This window comes from Aquarana catesbeiana, linkage group LG03 (genome assembly GCF_042186555.1).
Source record: "Aquarana catesbeiana isolate 2022-GZ linkage group LG03, ASM4218655v1, whole genome shotgun sequence".
NCBI lineage: Eukaryota > Metazoa > Chordata > Amphibia > Anura > Ranidae > Aquarana > Aquarana catesbeiana.
Genome location: NC_133326.1, coordinates 591012446 through 591032032, shown reverse-complemented (window position 1 = coordinate 591032032; position 19587 = coordinate 591012446).

Here is a 19587-nt window from a genome sequence, read left to right as displayed (position 1 = left end):
ATAAAAATGGGGGCCAAAGGACATATTTGAGTCCTTAAATCTCCTTCTGGATCGGGATGTTTCAGGCTCCGGCCTTTTCTCCTCCTCCTCCTCCTCCTCCTCCTCGTTGCTACAATTAGCACGCACCTGCTGTCTATCCACCATGTGCTCTTCCCCCACTGCGCCGAATGAAAAGGGGCGGGGAATAGACTAGAAAGAACGTCAGGGGCGGGCGGAGTTATACGCATGCGCAGTGTGTATAAAGCGTAACACATGTGCGTATTACGTACGATCCGTGAGCGGAGGAATTAGCATCGGAGACGCCGATCGTGATAACGAAGGTAAGATCTAAACTTGCGCCTATACTGCTTCGAAATGGAAGCCTATATTGGGGTTTGTCTTGTTTTGTGTCTTGCAGAGAAAATGGATGGGTTCAACGACCACAATTTCCTGCCCCTGTTCATAGACAAATACAGGGAGCTGCCCTGTCTGTGGCAAGTGAGACACCCCCACTATAATCACAGACAGAAGAGGCAGGCAGCGCTGGAGAAACTGCTGGAGTTGGTGAAGCCGGTGGTCCCCACAGTAACCATCCCTTATTTAAAAGCCAAAATTGGTGGCCTGAGGAGCACATATCTTAGGAAACGAAGAAGGTCACAGATTCCCTGAGGTCCGGAGCTGCAGCAGATGACGTTTATGTCCCCAGGCTGTGGTACTATGAGAGACTGCGATTTCTGTCAGACCACACTGAAGTCAGGGAATCCCTCTCTACTCTTCCTTCCACGCTTCCTTCCACCCCAGCTGAGACTTCCGATGTCCAACCTGGGACTTCCAGCCAGGAAGAAGTGGAGGAGCCCAGCTGGAGTCAGGTATAGCATTCTTCTACAGATTTCTGGGCAATAAATACATGATGTTTACTAGATGTTATTATTGATCCCTAATTGCTGATTGAAAATACTTTTTTTATTTTACATATCAATAGACAGTCAATAGACAATAGACAGTAGTGGGCACCCAAAATTGGGACAAGAATGAAAACTGCTGGGCTCAGAAGGATAGTCTGTTATATTTGTTAACATTCAATTTGCAGCAGTCAGGAGGTGAAAATTGTGTGTGATTGATGAAGAAAAAACTAAAACTATGTCCCTTTTTCATACACAGGAAGACCTCAGCCAGGAGAAGGTTGTGGAATGTGGCAGTCAGGAGGAGGCGGGGATTAGTGGCAGCCAGGAGGAGGCAGGGATTAGTGGCAGCCAGGAGGAAGCGGGGCTAAGTGATGTTTACATGATGTTTACTAGATGTTATTATTGATCCCTAATTGCTGATTGAAAAAAGTGTTTTACATATCAATAGACAGTAGTGGGCACCCAAAATTGGGACAAGAATGAAAACTGCTGGGCTCAGAAGGATAGTCTGTTATATTTGTTAACATTCAATTTGCAGCAGTCAGGAGGTGAAAATTGTGTGTGATTGATGAAGAAAAAACTAAAACTATGTCCCTTTTTCATACACAGGAAGACCTCAGCCAGGAGAAGGTTGTGGAATGTGGCAGTCAGGAGGAGGCGGGGATTAGTGGCAGCCAGGAGGAGGCAGGGATTAGTGGCAGCCAGGAGGAAGCGGGGCTAAGTGATGTTTACATGATGTTTACTAGATGTTATTATTGATCCCTAATTGCTGATTGAAAAAAGTGTTTTACATATCAATAGACAGTAGTGGGCACCCAAAATTGGGACAAGAATGAAAACTGCTGGGCTCAGAAGGATAGTCTGTTATATTTGTTAACATTCAATTTGCAGCAGTCAGGAGGTGAAAATTGTGTGTAATTGATGAAGAAAAAACTAAAACTATGTCCCTTTTTCATACACAGGAAGACCTCAGCCAGGAGAAGGTTGTGGAATGTGGCAGTCAGGAGGAGGCGGGGATTAGTGGCAGCCAGGAGGAGGCAGGGATTAGTGGCAGCCAGGAGGAAGCGGGGCTAAGTGTCAGCCAAGAGAAGCCTGGGACCAGTCGCAGCCTGACTGAGTCTCAGGTCCCTCCCCTCTGCCTGCCATATAAACGAGCCAGGAAGGCCACTCCGAGTCCCGTGCAGGATTCAGCGTTCAGGCTGATCCAGGAGGCTTTGGCGTCCCTCAGAGCCTTACCAACTCCTGAAGAGGCCTTTGCCTGCATGGCTGCCACCAAATTGCAGGGCATGCAGGAGGGTCAACGCAAGCTCTGTGAGGACCTGCTTTATAAAGTCCTACGTAAGGGGGTGAGTGGGGAACTAACACCCAAGACCGACGTGGTTGAGTTGGACCATCCTCCTCCTCCTCCTCCTGCTGCCACAACTCCAACACCACAGCCACCGCGTGGAAGGAGCCGTGGAAAGAAGACCAAAGAGTGATGGCCCTGGGTTCAGTCTGGTCTGACAAGATGCAGTCTCTCGAATGACCACAGCCTGGGGACACAGATGTCATCTGCTGCTGTTCATGATCTCTGGGACTTCTGGACCAGACTGCCCTTCCTTAGATAAGGACTCCTCAGGCCACCAATTTTGCTTAAAAATAGTTGATGTCTGCCCTGGGGGTACAAGGCTTCACCCACTTCTGCAGTTTCTCCAGCGTTGCCTCCCTCTTTGTTTAGTTGTGAGCCGTTGATAAAATTTTTTAGGTAAATTATACTCTCCTGTGTGTGTTTTCATCCAAAAAGGACAGTTTGTTGGTGACGATTCAGGTACATTTCTAAAGTACAATGTGAAATTAACAAGCGACAACAACACCAAACAATCTCCTACAGATTAAATAGAACAACATATCAATGGTGTTGTGGGAACTTGTCACAAAAAACACACACAAACATTTTCGGGAGTACAAATCAATCGCAAACAAAATAAAAATAAAATACAAACACAAAAAAAGAATCTACATTAAAGCCAAAAAATATATAAAAAATATACAAAAATATGTTGTCAGATGTGAGAAATCAAAATATATTGAGGGAATCGCGATAAATAGTAATGAAATAAGTTTGTGAGAAGTGTGTGTGAATATGAGCAGCAAAACTACTTAATTCTTCTCACATTATAAAGAAGAGAGTGCGCTGTATTAAACCATTTTTAACATTGCAGCGTGACGAAAGTGCTGTATCCATTGCGAACGCTAAGTTTACCAGAATGAGCTGTTCCGTCTTGGAATTTCTTCTGAGCATGCGTGGCACTTTGTGCGTCGGAACAGGCCACACACGGTCAGAATTGACGCGATCGGATTTTGTTGTCGGAAATATTTTTCTCCTGCTCTCCAACTTTGTGTGTCGGAAAATCCGATGGAAAATGTCCGATGGAGCCCACACACGGTCGGAATTTCCAACAACACGCTCCGATCAGACATTTTCCATCGGAAAATCCGACCGTGTGTACAGGGCATTAGTGTCCCAAATTAACATATATTATATATATATATATATATATATATATATATATATATATATATATATATATATATATATATATATATATATATATTTTTTTTTTTTTTTGCTTTCCTTGCTCTTTTCCTGTTTTGTTGACCAATAAAATTTGATGCAAATTTAGATGTTTGTTTTTTGTTTTTCATGCAATATATTTCACAGCTGCAACTTAACTAGGCTGACTGCCATGTCAAAACAAAACCGGTGTGATTTGTCTTTCCTGGTGCCTTCATGGTAGCATATGCATGGATTGTGTGTATGCTGCCATGGATAGGCACCAGGAAAGGAAAATTATAGAGCGGTAAGAATTCAATTTTCCTTTTTACTGCAGTGGTTCTCTGCCTCAGTCCTCATGTACCCCCGAAAGGACATGTTTTGTGAATTTATCATCTCTAGAATAGCTGTCCAAAATACCAAGACATTGACTGATTTAAAGCATCTGTGCAAGATGAAGGAAAACCTGCAAACATGGCCTGTTGGGGGTACTTGAGGACAGGCTTGATGAGCACTGCGCTAAACTCTAGCTCAAGGCAATCCTATTTTAATTGTGGGCATTTGAGGGAACCAAGTGAGTGTTAGAACCCCTGCTTTTTTTAGGTTGGGATTTGTGTCCCTTTTCTTAAAATTGGCTTCACTTCCTGTCACATAACCAAACAAACTAGTGTCCCCATTAAGCAAATTGCACTCTAGCACTTTGTTGTGTACATACCAAATGATTAGGCAGTTTGGGGTTTAGTAAAGGAAAATCCACTATGCAGTACAAGTTTAGTCGCTGAATCTGAGAGGAAGCACTGGTGATTTTAACATCAAATCATGGAGAAGCAAAGATTTTTTTTTTTTTTTTTTTTTTTCTTTTCCTTGCATGTCCCTCTCAGATCTCCAGCAAGTTCACTTGTAGTGCAAAGTGCATTTGCCTTTAGTAAATAAACCCCAAAGTCCAATATACCTAATAATTTGGGGTGTACACAGCAAAATGCTAGAGTGCAATTTACCTAATGGGGAAGCTATTTAGATTTACCTGTGTGTCCCCTAGAAAAGACATTGGTAGGGTTTTACCCTCACTTCCTGTTTGGCTATGTGACAGGAAGTGAACAAATTTGAAGGCGAAAGTGGCAACATTTGGGAGGTGTCTTCACCCTATCAGGGGTGCAGATATCCCCAAAAACTGACCAGACTTCTAATCCCTCTGCACCCTATCCCCAAGCAAAAATAAGAAAGGATTTCATTTAGTTGAACTTTGCAAAGACACATTCCTAAGTACAACTGTGATGCATGTCAATGGCCCATTTAGACCTTGTTTAATAGAAAACACCAGTTGCCTTTCACTAGAAATATTTGTTAGTCCAGTCCTGGAAATCTGCATCTGCTTCACTATTAATTTCCATAAAAATTGGGTTTCTGCAGCTAGATGCGCCAAATGCATCTAGATGCGCAACTGCTGTGTGCGCACAGGTATGCGCATATGTGGTTCTCGGAAAGTGGTGGCCAGCACACAGGAATGACATAACACCCATACAGGAAGTTGCTTGTACTGCTGCTAAGTTCTGTGAGGAAGAGATGATCCTTATTTGCAAATTAAGAAAAAAAATTTTTTTTAATATGGGGTGGTGTTTGTGTGGGTCCCTAACACACATTCATACATATTAGGGCCAATTTAGACAGGATCCGATCTACAGCATGTTTTTAGATAGTGGGAGGAAACCCACGCAGGCACAGGGAGAACATGCAAACTCCAGGCAGATGGTGCTGCACAGATCTGTAACTATAGATGTAGGTTCTTGTGTCCACTTGTGAAAATACAAGTGGGTCATGTCTCTGCATTCCAAATTTGGCACTTAAGATGGTCATGCACTATGCAATCTGATTGGCCAATCTCTGTACAACTCAATATTTTGGCAAAATAGGTAATAGGAAGACGCACTTGAACAATTAATTCAAATTATAGGAAATCAAACAGGCTCTTGCACTAAATCTAATTTTTTTTAGGATCTAACTGATTACAGTGTATGGTCACCTTTTAAAGATCAAGATCTGAAAATATTAATTTATTGCGTTTAGAAACACTTTTCTGTTTTTTGTAATGTATTGAAATATTTTTGTGAAAATCGAAAAAAAAAAAAATTCAAAGATATATATTATAAGTAATAGGAATGAGATTAGCATCAAAAGGGTTAATTAAGTGAGAACAACTACTAATTGCCTAACAAGACACATCCAATGAGATGGGCGTCCGCTATTATCAATGAGAAAACAGCAGTTACGCTGCCAGCAGTTGCCGGTTGCATATTTATTATTGCGTTGCACATCTGCGTGCGCCGTTACACACGCTCAATTAATGATTTATCCGGAGCACCAATTAAGGTATGAACCGGCGCAGTGCATTCATCTTAGTAAATGACCCCCATAGTCTTCAAATCCAGAGATTGGATACATAATTTTTTTTTTTTTCTTGGTGAATGTTCGATTCAAGTATTAGAAGTGGAATAGAAAGAATGTGCAAGACCTTAAAGCATAAACCCAGCCTCATTTCCATTGTCCTATTTGCTCATGTTTCTGGTGCTGGTAGAAAACAGCTTTTTTCTCCCTCTCCACTATGCGCTTATAATTTTACATCGAAGGGCATTGCAGCAGGCACGCCTTTTGCTTATGTGACTATGTGATGTCCTCTTGTCAAGTAGAATTCAATGGGACAAACACAGATGTCATCACCAGTGGTAATATAATACATAGAGGAGTCAAAACATACAAGGTGAATTTACTAAAAGCAAATAGACTGTGAAAATTTCAAGTGCAGTTTTATTCTGCAAGTCCATTTTCTCCAGAGTTTAGTAAAATAGGGGAAGCTCTGCTGGCTTCCAGTATCCAATCATGAGCAAGCAAAAATACATTTTTTTTTTTTTTTTTACTTTTTTCTTACATGTGATTGGGCATTCTTTGCAAACTTACTAAGCTTTAGAGTAACTGCACTTGCACAGTAAACAATCTATTTACTTTAGTATATCCACCCCATAGGGGTTTATTTACTAAAGGCAAATCCACTTTGCACTACAAATACACTGCAAATTCCATTGAAAGTTCACTTGGAAGAGCAGTCACTGTAGATCTGAGGGGGACATGCAAAATAAATAAAAACACATGATTGGATGATAAAATCAGCAGAGCTTCTCCTCATTTCAGATCTTTCCCTCAGATCTACAGTGACTGCACTTCGAAGTGCACTTGCAGTGCACTTGTAGTGCGAAGTGGAGTTGCCTTTAGTAAATCAACCCAATAGTCTTGCCTGTCCACCTCCCACTCCAACACATTGGGGGTTATATACTAAAGCCAAATTCACTTTGCACTGCAAGTGCACTTGAAAGTACACTGAAAGTGCACTTGGAAGTAAAGTCGCTGTAGATCCAAGGGGGACATGCAAGGAAAATAAAAAACAGCATATTAGCTTGCACATGATTGGATGATAAAATCAGCAGAGCTTCCATTTATTTCAGATCTACCCCTTAGATTTAGAGCGACTGCAGTTCCAAGTGCACTTTCAGTGCAATTTCAAGTGCACTTGCAGTGCAAGGTGGATTTGCCTTTCGTAAATAACCCCCATTGTGAGTCCCGTTCATTTCTACTTGACAAGTGGAACAGCCGAGCGGGGATGCTCTCCTGGGAGAGCTGGAGGTACAGGAAGATTTAAGTTTATAGTGGCATAGCTACTATTGATTCCCTTCCAATAGTTTTTTTATTGAGGTATCAATATATGAAATCAACAAAAATACAGGTAATACCATTGTGAAACATTTACTGAATGAGTACCAGAAACATCATATAACATATCAAAGATAGAGACCTCTATAGTGCCTGCAGTAGGTCAATTCGAACATAGCCGACTCCGGTAGGGGGGACCACCCCAGCACCCCTCAAGGGAACTGGCTGTGCTGGGAAGGGAAGGCCCACCCCCCCAGGTGAAGCCGAACGTCTAATACCAAGGTATGTAGTGTAACAAAAATGGAGTAAAACATTAAGACAGGAGAGAGGAAAGAGAGTACCGCATTCAAAGTGTCTAGCATGAAGACCGTGCCTAGACTATTGGGTGGACTATCAGAGATTATAGCTATAGTAACATGTGGGAGTCCAATAGACAGAGGGGTTCAAAATAGAGATCCAAGCATCATCTTATTAGCTTTTGGAGCATGCAGAACAAACCTTTCTCCTGTAATTCGGGAAAGGGCTGAAGTAACGTCTCCAAGTGGTAGCTAAGTAGTATAACCAGTAAGATGATAAAGAAAAGTATGGAAGAGGAAAGGAAAGAAAGGAAAAGAGAAAAGTGAGGATAGAGAAGGAAGGGGTGGAACATCGGAAGACGGTGCGGCGCTTTCTTATCTACAGAGGCCCGGATGAAAGGGAAGCGGTAGGAAGTAGAGATAGTAATCTGGTCCAGGGATCCCAGACAGCATCGTGTTTAGTGGGAGTGTCCAAAAGGATGCTAACTGTTTTCTCCTGGGCCATGATCCATGATATCTTTCTTTTAAACAAGAGAAAGGATACAGTCGGTCTTTTCCAAGCCCGTGCAATTGTGAGCTTGGTCCCTAGGAAGATGAACATAATAAGTCGTTGGACTGGTTTTGGGGTTTTAGGGCAAGGAAAGTTTAAAAGAGCTAGTTGAGGAGATTTTTGGATGGGTAATCTTGTAATTTTCCTAATGATATTAAATATCTTATTCCATAGGCCGCTGATTTTGGGACAGTCCCACCTCATATGCAGCATGGACCCAACATGCCCGCAGTTGCGAAAGCACAAGGGAGAGGCGTTTGGGTAGATTTTGGAGAGTTTTAGGGGGACCAAGTACCACCTCATGAGTACTTTCAGGTTCGCTTCAATTAATGCTATATTTAGAATACCATTCTTCAATGCGCCGCATGTGTTGCAAGTCATTTCCCCAGTCTCTCATAAAGAGTGATTTGGTCTCAGCCTTAGCAAGTGATCAGCAAATCACTATTCCCCCCCCCCCCTCTGCTTCACAGCCTGACCACACCACCTTTCATATTCCGTGATCGAAAGTGGGTTGGGATTGTGGGACCGTAGGGACTGGAGGAAGTGTACTATTTGTCTGTATCGAAACCTTTCTGTTCTGGGCATGTCGAGTTTGCTGATGCAGTGGGCCATAGTGAGAGGTCCCGTAGGGTTAACAAAATGTCCTATCCTATACAGCCCCTTATCTAACCACCACTGGAACGCATTAATGTCCATCCCAGGAGGAAACAGAGAATTTCGGAAGATGTGAGACAAAGGGTGCCAGTGTGAAACCAGTCTTGAATTGGTTTTGAGAGAGTCCCATAAGACAAGGGAGTGCTATAGTGTAGGGACCATGATGGCAGGTCTAGATTTAGTCGAGGACCAGAGAATATAGTCCAGAGTATATTGGGGGATAGCGTGTTATTCAATGTATACCCAATCAGAGTGTGCAATTTTAGAGGAGATAGTGGAGAGTTGGGAGAGTTGTGCTGCCTGATGGTACCAGAGAAGGTTAGGCAAACCCACACCTTCCTAATCTCTGCTCCTAAACAAGGACCCTTTGGCTATCCTATGCCCCTTCACTCCCCATATAAATTTAATGATTTTAGATTGGAATCTCCAGAGGTGATCGTTGTGGAGGGGTGCAGGTAGTGATCTAAAAAGATAAAGGACGCGTGGCAATAGGGTAATTTCTACTGAATTGACTCTGCCTAACCAGGATAGCCCCATTTTATCCCATCGTGAAAAATCCTCTCCAAGTTTGCGATAGAGTGGGGGAAAATTAGCATTATAGAGATTGTCTATTGACGCAGTGAGGTTGATACCTAGATAGGGGATCATTGACTTACCCCACCAAAACCGGAAGTTGTCTTTGAGCTGGTTTATTAGGGTTGCTGGTAAGTTAATATTTAGTGCCAGAGATTTTGAGTAGTTAACCCTAAGACCTGAGACTTTCCCGAAGTCATTGAGTACCCTGCATAGATTTGGTAATGAGGTAAGTGGTGAGGTGATGAAGAGCAACACATCATCAGCAAAAAGAGCGCACTTGTGGGTTTGTGGGCCACAACGCACTCCATGTATGTCAGGATTGTCCCCGATGGCGATAGCTAGGGTCTCAATGACCACAGCAAAGATCAATGGGGACAGAGGACAACCTTGTCTTGTGCCATTAAAAATTGGGAAAGAATGTGAGTAATAAACCTGCATTTTAATTTGTGCTTCCAGAGTGGAATAGAGTGCTCCTATTATATTCATAAAGGATTGACCGAAACCCCATTTTTGTAGTATCGAAAACAGGAAGGCCCAGGAGACAGAGTCAAATGCTTTCATGAGATCCAGTGAAAGCACGAATCCCTGCTGTGGGGGTCCCTTGTCCCAGCCAGATCTCAGTAGTGAAATTATGTCGATAGCTCTTCTGATCTGGTCTGGTCCCTGTCTCCCAGGAATAAAGCCCACCTGATCTTTATGGATATATAAGCTAATAAAGGTAGATATTCTATTTGCTAGAATTTTTATTAAGATTTTTAGATCATTGTTTATCAATGATATGGGGCGGTTTTGGTATTACCGTGATGAAGGCTGAATTTAGCGCCTTATCAAGCTGTGCACCAGCTCGAAGCTGGTTAAAGAAACGGGCCAGATAGGGGGACAGTAGTGGGGCAAAATGTTTGTAATATGGAACTGAAAAGCCATCTGGCCCGGGAGCCAAGTCATTTTTAAGGTTCTGAATGACCCGAGAGATTCCCTCTGCTGAGATAGGGTTCTCCCAGCTGTCCCTGTGGCGTTCCCGGAGCTCGGGAATCTTCAGTGAGCTGAGGAAGGAATCAATCAGGCTAGGCCAGGGTTCTTTTCCATTTTTACTGTACAAAGAGCGGTAGAAATCATGAAAAGCTTCCATAATTTTCTGGGGATTTTGGGAGAGGGATCCATTGCTCAATTGTATCTTGGGTAAGGTGCGCAACCTTATTTTAGGAGTTAGCCTGTGTGCCAACAGAGTTCCCAACTTGTCTTTTTGATGATAAAACCTCCCTCCATCCCATCTCAAGCTTTTTTTGGCTATGGCAGTGAGGGCCAAATTAAGAGCCGTGCGCACTGTTTCAAGCTTAGCTGCCATTCCAGAGGTGGAGTTGCATTTGTGTTGCTTGCTTAAATACAAGAATTCCCTTTCCAGTCTGTCTATCTCTAGTTTGCGGGCTTTGCGTATCCTAGCGTACATTTGGATCAATTTACCCCATATGTAGGTTTTGTGTGCCGCCTAAAAAGTGGTGGAAGAGATGTTATCTGTGACAGACCTAGCCGGGACAGAGGCTTTTGGAGAGGACTGAATGCAAGCCTCTTGCCTACCGATTATAGGCCCTGGATTTTAAGGGAACAATACTCTTTGCGAGGTGAATGATAAATCCAGTCTGATCTGTACTAATCGGACTCAATCTTGTATATATTGTATATTGTCTCATTTTGTTGTGGACTCTTTGCTGTGATTGGTTAGGGTGTGGCTGTATTCCAATGTTCTATTGTGTCTGTCTGCTCTGGATATTATGGGATGTTTATCTCTATGGAGGGAGGGAGAAATTCCTCCAGCAGCCCCCTGCTAAGACTGTTTACTGAGGAGAAGTTTGAACACACCTGACCTGTGTGTCTATTGTCATTGGACAGTCTAACACGCCCTGTTTTCCAAGGGTGGGGGAAAGAGTCTCTGAGTTATTTTGTCTGTTGTGTCCATGTGTGATAATAAATGAGTTTGTTGTTTGCCACTCCAAGACTGGTGTTGTCTGGTGACTGGGTGGGCTAAAGGGTCTTGGATAGTCTGGCTACATTAAGACTATGTCTGGTGGGATGCACACCATCCCTATCTGGGGGACGGGACTTATTCTTTCCTGCATCAAACGCAATGTTCGAATCTCCGCCATAAAGGACCAGGACATCCAGCATTGGAGTTAGGATGTGAAAGAGGGGCTGAAAAAATTTTGATTCGCCTTGATTAGGTGCATAGTATGAGATTAGGGAGTAAAGCTGTTTATCAATAAGTCCTTTCACTAGTAGGAATCTGTCATCAGGGTCCTTAAATTCTGATATCAGTGAAAATTGAGTTTTGCGGGAGAAAAATACACCCACTGCTTTAGTTTTATTGTCAGAATTGGCAAGGTAGAACGTAGGGAATTTGGAATGTATGAATGATGGAGCATAGGATTTTGGGAAGTGTGTTTCTTGGAGGAATAATATGTCTATTTTTTGGTCATGATAATATTGGAAGACTTTCCGATGCTTAATAGGGGAGTTAATCCCCTGCACGTTGTGTGAAGCAAAGCGCAGGGCATGCGTATGAGTGGTGTGATTAGCTATGGAGCAGTGTAGGTGGAGATGCCAGCGACCCCCAAATCCCCTACCTTCCATGTGAGGTGTAGTTCGTGGGAGATATCTGCCATCAAGTCCAATAGATCAAGTTTCCGGGTCCTGCAGGCGAGCGAGACCGCACACATCACTGAACAAAAGGAGATTCAGTAAAGTGTGAAGGAGTAAAAGAGAGGAAATGAGTAGTTGGAGAAGAGAGTAGGATCCAAGAATATGGAAGAAATATGTTCACCATATCCCGAGAAACAAATATGGTACACCCAACTAGTGGGTGAGATCCCAACTAGGAGCAGAAAAAAAAAACTCCGGCTCCGAGTGTAGGAGGGGGGGCGTAGGTGCAGCTCTGTGCATGGCACCCCCTAATACACCGCTAACAAACAATATATAACATGCTAGGGTACATTCCCCACCGCAACTATAACTAGTAAATGTTCATTGAAGTGTATACTCTGGCAGGATCAAAAACTGAAGGGGTCGTAAAGGGAAAAAAAAAGCAGTGAAAAATACAAATGGTTAATGTCCCCTAAGACCGTTGATGAGCCCTCCCGATGAGGATCGAACAACCTATGGGGTGGGTGAGGTGGCAACTCAGGGAACTCCAAAGTAAAATGTATTTGTGGGTCAGTGGCCAATGTATTGCTCAGTAACTGATGGTGGGGGATAAGAGATAACAACATCTGTTAGGGAAAAGAACCACCTACAGGACCTAGGGAGGTTTGAATTAGAAAGAAACAAATATTTTCTGTGCTCCCGGAGTCCTATCAGTACAGAAAGGGTGCGTCCTTATCCTGCGGAGAGATCCTGAACAGGGGGCAGTAAAATTTGGGAGGTTCCGGAAATGTTCCTGATCTGGTCATACAAAAGAAAGTTCGCTGCTGAGGGTAACAGTAGCAGTGCACAGAATCCAGCAAGATAGGTCTGAACCACTGGGCAGATGAGAGTTCCAATGGAATAGTCAGTTGATGAGGTCAGGTAGGCATGAATGCCTAAGGGGCCAGGCGTGCCCATACCCAAAAAAAGGGGGATGAGAAGGTAAACAATGAAGTAGGTCTTTAGCTCATGTAGTAATGCCATCCTTGGCTTTCTTGTGCTTAGGTTTTTGCCACGTAGAGGTGAGAGGACTAGATGGAGGAGGTCGTTTGATCAGGCTGGACGGAGATGATTGCATCAGTGAGGTTGGATCAGTGTGCAGGAGGCCCAGTTTCTTCAGCAAGAGTTCTCCTTCCGCAAGCGTAGAGAATCTGAAGGGCTTGCCATTAAATTCAAACTTTAGGCTTAGGGGGAAAAGCCATCAGTATTTAATATTTTTCCGTGTCAGAAAAGTCAGAAGGGGTTTGGGTGCTTGTTTTTTTTGGATGGTGAAGGGAGAAATATCAGCATAAACTTGTACTGTATGTCCCAGAAGCTGAATTTGTGGGATGGTGCAAGCTCTCCTCATGACTTCTTCCTTAACATTGTAGTAGGAGGCAGTCCATCCGAACAAGGGGGACCAAGGGCTCTGTGGGCCCGATCAAGTTCCAATTTGTGGGCTCTGATGTCAGGCATACGATTTTTGATTAGAGAGTGCACTGCTTCTGGAATGTCAGTGAAAGTTTCTGGAAGACCTCTGATCCTAAAATTCAGCCTTCTAGACCTATTTTCAAGGTCATCAATTTTGGCTATGGCCCCCTCCAACTGTTCATGCAGTTCTTGGAAACGATCTGTGTTTTGATTAACCCGATCGATTGTGGCATCAATTTTATTTTCTATATGCTCAATGCGAGAGCCCAGGAGGTGAAGATCTGATTTAATATCTGGGGTGATTTTGGCAGCAGTTTGAGCAAGATCTTTGTCAAGCATTTCTGCGAATCTTGCAAAGAGCATAGTGATATCATGGGGCTGTGAGGGGATCTGTCCCATATCCTGTAGCTGCACTCCAGGCCTCTGTGAGGCTGCAACAGTGGGTGACATGATCATGTCGTCCAGGGTTTAATTGATAAGGGAAATTGTGGAAGCTGGTGATGCTGGCTATTGATGAAATCCTCGGGGGGGCCCCTCCACATACCTCCTCATGAAGAGCAGCCCACCAGGGAGAAGAAGCTGTGTGTGAGGCAGCCTTTCGCCGCCATCTTGGATGCCTCAGCGGCTTCCAGCAATGCCGTGAAAGAGGCTTTGGGGGTCCGTTTCGGTGGTTTAATCCACCTGTAATTGTGCCCGTGGGTTGCCTGGATATTCTGGGCGCGACAGGGATTATGGGGAGAGAATGTACCCGCTGCTGGGGGCGCCGAAAGCTCGGAGCTCTGTGATCAAGTGTCCATGTCACAGAGCACCACGCATGCGCCCTTACTATTGATTCCATAAACTGTGTGATGCCTAGCCTCTCACAGGGTGATGGGGAAATCCCAGTTGCTTTATCCTGTGTGATGCACACAACTTCCAGAGCCAGTTTTACCTGGATGAGAAGAGGGGTTAGCTGCAAAATGTCAATCACTGTTGGTGCTCTAGGCATTCCTGCAGTGTTGCATTTTTACTTGTGTTTCCATGGCATTTTTGCATGTCTTGTAGTGATTACTAAAATGGGGTCATTTTGTGGTTAATAGGGATGAGCTTCGAGTTCGAATCAAACCCATGTTCGACTCGAACATCGCCTGTTCGGTCGTTCGCGACAAATTTTGACTGGCGCGTCATGGCCCATAATTCACTGCGGCATCGCAGTGCATTGCTGGCTGATGATTGGCCAAATTGTACACACGCTGCGCTTATCAAAATTTAAAAAAAAAGAAATTTCCACTAAAATATTAATAAAGTGATATTGTGCTTAACATATACAAAATCTATTAATACCATACTATACGTTAATGTGTAATAAATTTCAATAAATTAATAAATAGGTAAAAGTGCTCCAATAAGCCTGTGTGTTGCAAATATTCCACAAAGCTTGTGCAATTTTCAAACATTAATAGATAATTCAACACAAACATCCATGCGATTTAGTGTTGCATCCAAGCATATCAGTACTGCATCTATGCAATATGGTGTTAGTGCAATGTTCGAACAATAAAAAGTTAAAAAATAAAAAAAACGCATCCATGCGATTTGGTGTTGCATCCATGTTAATCTATGCAATTCAGTGCTGTGTTGCTGTGCAATGATCAAATTAACAGTCCACAGATCTTCCACAATCCATTCATGTGTTATGGTAAACACAAACTAAAGTGCTGTGCGCTCATACAAGTGCTCCCCCACAGGTGATAGTCCCTCACCTTAGGGCGTGTGACCTTGCAAATAAGCTTGGTCAGAATGCGCCTTAGAACCTCTCTGGGTTCGATGTCATATGCAGGGTCCTGGATAGATTTGCACTGGTGCCTCTGTTCCTCACAGCAGTCCCGTTTGTACCTCAATATATCAATACAAAAAGGAGTTCATGGTGCAGTATGTACTAAATTTATTAAAATCATAAACAAATCCCGCAATGGGTCACCCCATACCGGCACACCACCCCATACCGGCTGCTGTTGCCCGTTCATCTCTGCGGTTTTAGTGTGGCGCCCTTAAGCGCCTTGTTACTGTGAGAACCCATTGCGGGATTTGTTTATATAATATACACACACACACACTGTATTCAGTTTAGCTAGATGCATTCCTGTTATTTTCTTCCTAATATACTGACAGGCAGGCAGGTGTTTTTACAGTTAGTGTACTGTGCACCCTGCACAGTTGCACCTATAGCTACCTGAAGACAAGTGCTTAGGTGCTTCTTCTGATCCTATTAATAGCACAGGCAGGCTCTTGAAGTATTTACAGTTAGTGTACTGTGTACCCTACACAGTTGCACCTACAGTATAGCTACCTGAAGACAGGTGCTGGTGTTCTTCTTCTGATCCTATTAATACCACAGCTTGGTATGAAGTACCACAGCTTGCTTGAACTATTTCCAGTTAGTGTACTGTGTACCCTGCACAGTTGCACCTATAGCTACCTGAAGACAAGTGCTGGTGTGCTTCTTCTGATCCTATTGATACCACAGGCAGGCATTCTGCTAGCTGCTGTATAATCAGTGTGTGTGTGTGTGTGTGTGTGTGTGTGTGTGTATATATGTATGTATGTATGTATATATATATATATATATATATATATATATATATATATATATATACACATATATACATATCCCAGTTTTGGGCAGCTACATCTCACTGCAGTGCAGGCCATTAGTATGTCTGGAAGGCCAACAAGGAGAGGCAGACAGTCACAAGCCAATAAAAGAGGGCAAGCAGGCTCTGTGTCTAGAGGCAACAGTGCTGGTCGTGGACACGGTGCATCCTCATCAGCACGTGGCCGTGGGACAAGCTTGTCCTTTTTTTCGGCAGCTGGCTGAGTTGAGCCGCAACATATGGAAGACTTGGTAGAGTGGATGACCAAGCCGTCCTCATCCTCCTCATCCTCTCTCACCCAGGCTCAGAGTACATTGTCTGGCAAAGCGGCTGCCAATGCGGCCTCTTCCCTCAGCTCAATGGCATCAGTCACTCCTTCCCTAGCCCCACCATGTCCTCCTGAGGAGTCCCACAAACTGTTTGACCACAGTGTTGGGTACATGCTCTAGGAGGATGCCCAACGTTTTGAAGGCTCTGATGATGGTACTCAGCTAGAGGAAGGCAGTAACATGAACCCAGACAGAGGGGGTGCTCAAGAAGGAAAGCAATCTGGCAGTCATGTTCCCCCAGCTACAGAATACTGCCAGCTTTGCTCCAGTGATGAGGAGGGAGGGGATGATGAGGTCACTGACTCCACGTGGGTGCCTGATAGGAGAGAGGAGGAGGAGGCACATCACCAACGAGGCAGGAAGCCCTCCAGGGGCCAGCTTAAGGGCAGCATACTGACTGCATCACACCGCAGAGCTCCGCATATGCAGGGCGCTGCTGTCTCTGCACATTATTCCAAAAGTTCTTTGGTGTAGGCCTTTTTTGAGACGAGTGCATTAGATCCCACCACTGCTATTTGCAACATATGTCTCAAGCGTATCTCGCGTGGCCAAAACATCACCCGCTTGGGCACCACATGCTTGACCGGACATATGTTGACCTGCCATGCAGTTCATTGGCAAGTGTACCTAAAAGACCCACACCAAAGAACAAAGAGGACCTCTCCTTGCTCCTCATCAGCTGGGATCTCCAACCCCACTATACCTTCAGTCCTCGCTGAGACCTGCACTGAGAGGAATGAAGGTGTAGAATTAGGTGTGTCACAGCCAAGTACTGGCGGGCAATCTGCTATCGGTACACCGACATCAGATTGTACCAGACAAATTTCCCTGCCCCAGCTGCTGCACCACCGAAAGAAGTTCGCTCCCAGCCATCCACATGTCCAGCGGTTGAATGCTAGCTTGGCTAAATTGGTAGCACTTCAACTGCTGCCCTTTCAGTTGGTAGACTCTACCCCCTTCCGTGAGTTTGTGGAATGTGCGGTTCCTCAGTGGCAGGTTCCCAAACACCACTTTTTCTCATGGAAGGCGATTCTGGCTCTCTACCGGCATGTGGAAGGCAATGTCTTGGCCTCGCTGGACAGGGCGGTCAGCGGTAAGGTGCATATTACCGCTGACTCAAGGTTCAGCAGGCATGGGCAGGTACTTTTTTCCTATCTTTCACGGCGCATTGGGTGACTCTTCTGGCACCTGGGAAGGATGCATGACAGGTGCAGTAGTGTTGGAGGTTGTTCCCCCACCACTCCTCCAAAATGCTACTATTGGTGATTCTGACACACCTCTCTCATCCACCCCCTCCTCTTCTTCTTCCTCCATGGCCTCTTCCTGTGCTTTGTCCTCAGAACCAGTGGTGCTCCGTAGGCGTTCAAGGGGCTACGCAAGTACTCAGGCCAAAAGATGCCATGCGGTGCTTGAGCTGGTGTGCTTGGGGTACAGGAGCCAGACTGGGGCAGAGATTCTGTCAGCTCTGCAGGGGCAGGCTCAGAGGTGGTTGACCCCACGCCAGCTTCAGCCAGGAATGGTGGTTTGCGACAATGGCACCAACCTCCTCTCCGCCCTACGACAGGGACAACTGACCCATGTGCCCTGTTTGGCTAACGTCCTCAACTTGGTGGTGCAGCAGTTCTTGGGCAGGTACCCGGGCTTACAGGATGTCCTGAGGCAGGCCAGGAAAGTCTGTGTGCATTTCCGCCGGTCATATAATGCCAGTGCTCGGCTGGCAGACCTCTAAAAGGAATTTACCCTGCCCAAAAACCGCCTAATCTGTGACATGCCCACCAGGTGGAACTCAACGTTGGCCATGCTGCAGTGGCTGCACACTCAGCAGATGGCCATCAATGAGTACCTGTGTGACTATGGCACCAGGACAGGGTCAGGGGAGCTTGGTTTTTTCCCCCACACCAGTGAGCCATGATCAGGGATGCATGCACTGTCCTGTCACCATTTGAGGAGGCCACGAGGATGGTGAGCAGTGACAGTGCATGCATCAGTGACACTGTCCCCCTTGTCCACCTGTTGGAGCTCACTCTGCGTGCAATAATGGACAGGGCACTTGAGGCAGGAAGAGGAGGACTTCCTTACCTCTCAAGGCCCCCTTTATCTAGACAGTGTTCCTGCGTGCCTGCCGATCACACAGGAGGAGGAGGAGGATTGTGTCAGCATGGAGGTAGAGCCTGGCACTCAGCATCAGCAGCAGTCTTAAAGGGATCATTTACAGTCCCAAGAAACCCATGGACTTGTACGTGGCTGGGAGGAGGTAGTTGCGGATCATGTCATCCTTAGTGACCCAGAGGACTCCGGACCAAATGCCTCAGCAAACCTATGCTGCATGGCCTCCCTGATCCTGCAAAGCCTGCGGAAGTATCCTTGTATTCATGGTATCAAGGAGAGGGATCATTGCTGGATGGCAACCCTCCTTGATCCACGTTACAAGGGTAAGGTTGCAGACCTTATGTTGCCGTAACAGAGGGAGCAGAGGATGAAACATCTTCGGGAGGCCTTGCAGAAAGGTCTGTGCAATGCGTTCCCAGAGACGAGGGAGGTTACAAACTCCTGTTCCTGGACAACGTGTTGCTGAGGCTTCGGTCAGTCAAAGAAAGAGCAGTGGAGAAGGTGGCCATCTGACCAATACGTTCAGACAATTTTTTTAGTCCACAGCCCCAAGGTATGATTGGTTCCAGCAACCATTGCCAGCTTCTGTTTTACATGGTGCAGGAATACCTAGGGGCAAGATCTGACTTGGACACCTTTCTCAACGAAAATCCTCTGGGTTACTGGGTCTTGAGCAAGTAGAAGAGAACAAGAAGATCTGGACAGCCCACCGGAATGGATAAATCCATCTTTTTATTCAAAATACAGGATCATGAAGTACACAAAACACGACTGTGGTGTGGTACAAAAATGGCTGACGCATTTCGCACTTACACCAAGTGCTTACTCATAGCTGTCTTGAGGATGGATCACTGGCCAGAGCTTGCACAGTATGCAATTGAGGTACTGGCCTGTCCTGCATCCAGCGTTCTTTTGGAACACACATTCAGTGCTGCTGGAGGCTTTGTAATCGATCACAGGGTGCGCCAGTCCACCGACTCAGTCGATCGACTGACCTTCATAAAAATGAATCTTGGATCACCACCAGCTACCAAGCTCCTGATGCTGATGTAACCAAATAATTTTTTTTGAAATGTCAGATCCCTTCAAGACTGCCTATGCTGATGCTGAGTGACTATCCTTTCCTCCTCAATGATCATGCTGATAGCTTGTAAGAATATTTTTGGTTCTGGGTGCTGCCCCAATATTTCAGCCCCTGTTTAACAGGGGTGTGTAATTACAATTTTTGATGCAATATTTTG